The sequence below is a fragment of the Mixophyes fleayi genome, chromosome 2 (assembly GCF_038048845.1).
Source record: "Mixophyes fleayi isolate aMixFle1 chromosome 2, aMixFle1.hap1, whole genome shotgun sequence".
Lineage (NCBI taxonomy): Eukaryota > Metazoa > Chordata > Amphibia > Anura > Limnodynastidae > Mixophyes > Mixophyes fleayi.
This window is the reverse complement of record NC_134403.1, coordinates 324,425,187-324,433,254: the sequence shown is the minus strand read 5'-3', so window position 1 is coordinate 324,433,254 and position 8,068 is coordinate 324,425,187.

The following is an 8,068-nucleotide window of genomic DNA, read 5'->3' as shown; positions in this document are numbered from 1 at the left end:
GATCCCTGACACCTGTCAATTCTAACTCCTGGACCCCCGAAATACAGCTGTAACCTCTGCACCCTCTCCATCACAGGAATGCTCTCTGTATAGTATGGCGGTCACAGGAATGCTCTCTGTATGGTATGGAGGTCACAGGAATGCTCTCTGTATGGTATGGTGGTCATGGGAATGCTCTCTGTATAGTATGGTGGTCATAGGAATGCTCTCTGTATAGTATGGTGGTCATAGGAATGCTCTATGTATAGTATGGTGGTCATAGGAATGCTCTCTGTATAGTATGGTGGTCACAGGAATGCTCTCTGTATGGTATGGCGGTCACAGGAATGCTCTCTGTATAGTATGGAGGTCATAGGAATGCTCTCTGTATAGTATGAAGGTCACAGGAATGCTCTCTGTATAGTATGGAGGTCACAGGAATGCTCTCTGTATGGTATGGCGGTCACAGGAATGCTCTCTGTATAGTATGGAGGTCACAGGAATGCTCTCTGTATAGTTAAAAAAACAATTCATTTTTTATACAGCTAGCATGTGACAGCTGCATTTAAAGTACTTTGATTCTATGGAGGCTTATTACATAAAGATCCTTACAAAGCCAGACCGTGAAGAATGGGGAGGGAGGGGTTTCAGTGCGGTTTAGAACTTGTAAAGCGCTAGCCACGCCCCCACAGTAGGTTGACCACGCCCACTTAGATGGGGGGTGCCGGTGCCCTGTCTCGCCCAGGGCACTAAAATGTCTAGTTACAGCACTGCATATATAACAGCCCAAATATCCTCCCCAGACTCCTTTACCTATTCCAGACCCTGCCTGTTCGTGTTCCCCCTTACATCTTTAAGTTTCTACAGTTTCATGTCTCTCATTTCATCTGGTCAGGAAAACGTCCTCGAGTCTGCCTCCAGGTTCTTTGGAGGTCCATGTGGGGAGAGGGTCTGGATATCCCTGATATCCGACGCTATTACTTCTCTGCGCAGCTCGCTCAGTGTGTCCTGTGGTGTAATCCTGATGACACCAGAGTCTGAATTCGTATTGAGGCTGAGGTTCTGGGAATGCTTTCCCCTTCTTCTCTCCTCTGGCTTCCAAGGGCTCGGCGCCCAAAACGTTTCCTTCTTCAGTCATTTCATATTTGCTGTCTATCTGGGACTTCTCCTCCCAAAAATTCAGCCTTTCTCCTTACCCCACCCCAATGATGCCGTTATTTATCTCTCCTGACTATCCTCCTGGACTCACTCCCAAATTTTTTCAGACATCTCAATGACCTTACCTCTACCATGATATTTCCTCAATTATCTGATATTCAAACTTGCCTTCACATTCCTTCAAAATATTTCTATCAATACTTACAAATACGACACTACCATTGCACAGTCAAATCACGCCTCTTCTCCTGCTCTTACCACTTTTGAGACCCTCTGTCTACAACATACTTCTACAAAAAGGTCTAATCTCTACAATATATTATGAACATGCCCCGTCCACTTCAGGCCTTAGAGAACCCCACGAATTTGCTTGGGAAAGAGACCTTGGTGAATCTAGATGAAGAATGGTCTGAAATTTATGAAAACGCAGTTCGCTTTGTATCAAAATAAAGGAGAATGTTTACAAAGTTATGTACTGCTGGTACTATGTTCTCATGAATTTTCAAAAGATCCTCCCTGACTCTTCTGATTGCTGTTGGCGGGGTTGCTCCCAGAAAGGCACCTTCCTCCATATATGGTGGGGATGCCCATATATAGCAGCCCGTTTTCCCAGAGAGCTAGCTAAAGGAAGAAATTGAACTAAATGGCGGACTCTAGGAGGTTTATTTACTGAACTGCGGGTTTGAAAATGTTGAAATATTGCCTATAGCAACCAGTCAGGTTTTATTTATCATTTATTACATTCTACAAAATGACAGCTAAAATCTGATTGGTTGCTATAGGCAACATCTCCACTTTTCAAACCCGCAGTTTAGTAAATATACCTCTAGAAGACTTGTTCCTGTCACATAACTTCAAAGTGAGGCTCAATTTATTTATTTATTTATTAACTATTATATAGCGCCTGCATATTATGTAGCACTTTACAGAGAATATTTAATCACTTACATCAGTCCCTGCCGCAATGGAGCTTACATTCCATGTTCTCTACCACACAAACCCACTAAGGTTAATTTTGTCAGAAGCCAATTAAATTGGCAGTATGTTTTTGGAGTAATCTTTGGCTTTCTTCCTAAAGGCAGGCCATCATTCTACAATGAGAATAATTATTGTCTACGGGACATTAATTTAATAGTGTTGAAAACTCCAGGGTAACCCAAAGACCTACATTAATGAATCTCTAAAAGAACTACTAGAAGTGAAAGCATCTCCTCAGAAAATTGTTCTTGACCTTTGCATTTAAGGTAATGCAGCAAGAATGTGGGAGCTGGGAATATTAGGAATAATAGGAAGTCTCGCTGGAGAGCGATTCAGATAATAAGCATAATCAAAATGAGACCTAGCTTAGGGACCAGCCATCAATGCACTGTACCTTCCCCTTACCAGTTTGTCTAGAAAATAAAGTTGTGATATCATTTAATTTGATATACCTGTGGTGGGTTTGAATAATCCAACACAATTCAAAGTAACATTTGTTAGTTAATATATTGCAATGGTGATTTAATTTGATTTGAAACTCCTGTGCTTATGTAATACTAATTATTGTGTTAGTTGTAATGATGAGAAAAGGTAGGAAAAGAGTATACATAGACAGAAATAAAGTCACAAATGGTTATATTGTGGGCCCCATTAAGTGTGGTGCCCAGAAGATAAGTAGGAAAGAGAATAAAAAAAAGCTTGATGTACATCATTTGCATCAGAGGTAGGTCAGCCGTAAGTGTGTTTATTTACGCACTCAGGTTCAGCATGTCTAATTATGTCACAAACATGTAAACATGGCCTTACTGTGCTCACTCTCTGATTGGTTGCCCCTGCTTGCCTCCATTTTCCAGAAGTAATGGGGAGGTAAGTCATTACTACATAAAAATCTACATGCGGATGTATGCGGACACACTTTTGGTGCACATGTGAAACTTATGTCCAACTCTAGATGAGCTCCAGTGTGACTATGCTACACGGTATGACTGCTTCATCAGCAAAGCAGAGTATAAAGTAAGATAAGAAATTGTGTGGGCACAAATAGGAAATCACTTAAATAATTTAAAAAAGCTATAAATAGACTGACTGAGTGTAAATGAATGAAACTGGTATACTTACAAATGTAGGAACAAAATTAGCATACAATTATATAATTTATTAATATTTTTATTATATATCTATTTTTATCAAATTTAAATTGTTGTGTGAAATCCATTATCAAAACCAAATAGCAGTCTGGTTTTGTCTAAATCGAAACCAACACCAAAGCAGGAGGATATATTCAGGAAACAAAAAAAAATCATACCAAAACTGCTTAGCTCTTTAATGTAATAATCTCACTTGCTAATTAAAAGGAAATAACAACACATTCAATAAAGGACATGGAACATTTTAATGATTTTAAAAGCAGCACAATGGTGACACCTTTACTTTCTCTAAAACTAATTTACTTTGCTTCATATTTAGTAGGTAGACTTCATTTCTGATATAAAGAACACACAGATTAAATGGTAAGGTGACCTTTTCACAATAGAACTATTAATATAAAAAACCCAGCACTGTCATTTCTCATTACCAACCTCGCCCCAAAGACATTTGGAAAAGATAATGATCTGAAAACGTGTCAAGGAAATGAAATATAAAAAATCCATACTACACTTTGTCCATACAAAAACACTAACCCTTAATGTGATAACATATTCCACTACATTTTTAGAATATTCTTTACTTATTATTTATGTAAAGTACAGTATGTAATACAGGCCACTAAACCATAAGGTGTTTTTTTTTTCTACTGGTCCACCTCATGACTTCATCATAAACAATGGTCTCTGACCTCATTAGCAACACAGAAAAATACAACCACATTCAAGAACAATAAATTATATTGATGATAAATGGAATAATAATGTATGAATCCATTTTCTGTTCCAAAGATATTCTCAATGACACTTTATTCACTGCCTCTGACATTGCAGCACATATATAATGATAAAGAGTATGCAGTATCTTTGAAAAGAGAAAAAGGAAAAAGGAATATGTTTTACTACTCACGTTATGAGCTTTGATTCTATGGAGAAATATTAAATCTTATGCACATATGCAGTATGAATGGTAGTTGGAGTTAATGAGGTCCCATTTAAGAAAAAATAAGCTTCACTGATGTCAGTGAAATATATTCTTAAGCTGAATGCAATCTAGTACTGGGATTTTAGAGACATCAATCTCTGTTTGAAAAAATGTCAACTGGCTGCTAGTGTTAGATGAAGGTAAAACAACCAATGCAGTTGCAGTGAGGAAATAGAATTATCAATGAGAAAATGATTAAACACAAATAATGTCACTTTATAGATTATTAGATTCCCAACAAGGGAATAAATGATTAATTTAGACTTTTTTAACACTGAGTTTAGCAGTTTTCAATGTTTGTCACAATCTGCCTCTGACTGCATTACAGCATCTCCCATGGGGATGCTGCTTGCCTCCTGCAGCTCATCTCTGGCAAGAACTATGTTTGGACCTTGCCATTATGTGAATCTGACCTACAGTACCTCTCTACCACCAGAGGTGCTGCTGTCTTACCATTGTACATTACACCTCACTGGCAAAAGTTACCTTCTTCCCTAATCAGTACCCATACCTGTTTCACTGCCTTTATATGACTGCCTCTCCCAGTAATCTGTGGCAGTTCATTGTTATCCCGTGCCTTAAGCCTCCTGAGTATACCAGGTATCCTGACACCATGGAACATCCTGTTTCTACAGCCTTCTCTGCTTCTCCAGCCTTTGAGCTAGCTCGGTAATCAGGCTACTCTGTGCTGCCTCTATAAACTGTTACCATTTATGACTTCCAGAGTTATTCAATGCCAGTCCTGCTGTTTGTATCTGCTGCCTTGAACTGAGTTGTCGTTTATTGCACCATCATTTCCTGTATATTTCTGAATTAATAAAAACACTTTGTTCATTCTACAATTCTCTCCATGGTATTAATGCTAGGAATCCTGACAATGTTCCAACAAGTTGCTGTCTCAAACAAATGCTACTTGAGATAACTGGCCGCCAATAAATACTGCTGGTGCTTGGGATGTTCTCCTCTAAGAATTATGAGGAACAAGTAAGACTTAATATGATTAAATTAAATGTAGATGATCATAGATCCTGGTCATATTGGGATGACTTTGAATATGATCAAAATATTAAAGATGTGGTCCACCCCCACTTATGTGAAGGCATATTGCTGCTTTTGACACATATATGAAAAGGGGGAGCTTTGTGTCATATGAATGTCACAACCAATAACGTTTTATGGCATTAAATGCCTTTTGTCATTTTCAAAATTATTCTACCAATCTTTATAAAGAGCAAGAATCTGTGATTTAGAAGATATGGTGTCCAACTTTAGGTATTTTGCTAGCCTCTAGAAAGATGTTACTAAAACGATCACACACCAGGCTCTCAGGTTCTGTCACTGACCTCTTTGCTGCGTTTTCAAGTTGTCCCTCCGGTCATCTGGCTTTTATGATTTTAGACCTCTCTGTAAGATGCTTTCCAGTCTGTCTCCAACCCTCCAGAATCAGAGTATGGGCATGGCCATCTTAGATTCGGTCACATGATTCCTCTCAGGCAATCAGGTGATAACAGCCTCCATTCCAGGTTTCCCTCCAAAACCAGTTCATGGGAGCTGCCATCTTGGATTTGGTCACCTGATCCATCCCAGCAACTCAGAGTGCTGATTTAGCCCAGCTGACCGTAGTCTCCAATCAGGAAACAACTGCCAGTATAAAAATACTTCCTGGAGCCCTTGCCAGTTGCCAGTGCAATGTTGTATTTCAGACGCCAACCTAGGTCCTAGCAGTCTGCAGTCTTGTTTTCTATCTTGCTAACAGTCTTGCTATTAAGCCAGCTCAGACAGTGCAGTCTGCATTCCGACGCCAGTGCGATTCCAGCACTCTGGTTCCATCTACTCTGGTTCCAGTCCAGTTACAGCAATCCTCTTTCAGCATTCTGGTTACAGCATTCCGATTACAGCAGTCCTCTTTAAGCATTCCGGCTACAGTCCAGTTACAGCAATCATCTTTCAGCATTCCGGTTACAGCATTCCGGTTACAGCATTCCAGTTACAGCATTCCAGTTCAGAATTTCAATTCCAGTTTGGTCCAGCAATCCAGTTCCTGTTTGCTAGTGTAATCACCATCTGCACCAGTCCTTTCCCTACATGCAGAGGAATATTATCAGGCCACCCAAATTTGTCCACATAGTCAACAGTCCAGCTCCAGAGACACTAGTCTGGTTACAGATTGATCCTCAGGCATGACAAAAACCACTTGTAGTGTATATTTTACAATTATTTCAATCACATTGTCCCATAATCCCTTAATCTATACCTCAAATATTCCTTTCAATCTTATTTATGAGTGATAATCTTCTCACAGTAACACATTCTGGGGTCTCATCTAGTGCTCGCCCCTATTTCTCCACACATCACATGGACCAGTCTGCAGTTTCTTGTTCGCAAAGACGTCTTTTTATATTCAACTCCTCTGATTTTGACATAAATGTGATCTTAACTGTTTTGATTGTGATGATTTTCCCTTGGTCCCTCTTTCCAAATTTTCCTTTCTGTACCCCCTCCCCTCCCCCATTTATTCTGAAAAATCTTAATACATTTTTTCTTTTTTTAAAAACAACATTCTGGGATCTGCTATAATGACATTTATGAACCTGACAAATTTGGTGTAGTCAAAACTAAAGGTCAGAAAATGGCAGAGACCAGACAAATAGAAGTCAACAATAAACCTATGAGTTTGTCTATGGGCCTGATTCACGCAAGTGGGGGGTCGCCGCGGGGGGGGGGGGGGGGTGGAGGGCTCGATGATCAAAAGCATTGGTGGTCAGTGGTTAGCAACACACAGCCAATCGCCAGGCTGCCTGTTGCTGTGCAGCAGACAGGAAGCAGGACATCTTCACTTCCTATCTGCTGATCTGAGGAGAGGAGCGACGCTGGCACAACTACAGGTAAGTGAAGGGGGGAACTGCCCTGCATATCTATAGGGAGGGGGGGGAACTGCCCTGCATATCTATAGGTGGGGGGGGGAACTGCCCTGCATATCTATAGGGAGGGGGGGGGGAACTGCCCTGCATATCTATAGGGAGGGGGGGGGAACTGCCCTGCATATCTATAGGGAGGGGGGGGGAACTGCCCTGCATATCTATAGGGAGGGGGGGGGACTGCCCTGCATATCTATAGGGAGGGGGGGGAACTGCCCTGCATATCTATAGGGAGGGGGGGGAACTGCCCTGCATATCTATAGGGAGGGGGGGGAACTGCCCTGCATATCTATAGGGAGGGGGGGGGACTGCCCTGCATATCTATAGGGAGGGGGGGAACTGCCCTGCATATCTATAGGGAGGGGGGGGAACTGCCCTGCATATCTATAGGGGGGGGGACTGCCCTGCATATCTATAGGGAGGGGGGGAAACTGCCCTGCATATCTATAGGGAGGGGGGGGACTGCCCTGCATATCTATAGGGAGGGGGGGAACTGCCCTGCATATCTATAGGGAGGGGGGAACTGCCCTGCATATCTATAGGGAGGGGGGGGAACTGCCCTGCATATCTATAGGGAGGGGGGGGGGAACTGCCCTGCATATCTATAGGGAGGGGGGGGAACTGCCCTGCATATCTATAGGGAGGGGGGGAACTGCCCTGCATATCTATAGGGAGGGGGGGGAACTGCACTGCATATCTATAGGAAGGGGGGGGACTACCCTGCATATCTATAGGGAGGGGGGAACTACCCTGCATATCTATAGGGAGGGGGGGAACTATACTGCATATCTATAGGGAGGGGGGGGACTACCCTGCATATCTATAGGGAGGGAGAGGGGGGACTGTCATGCATATGTATAGGGAGGGAGAGGGGGACTGTCATACTAATCTATAGGGTGGGAGGG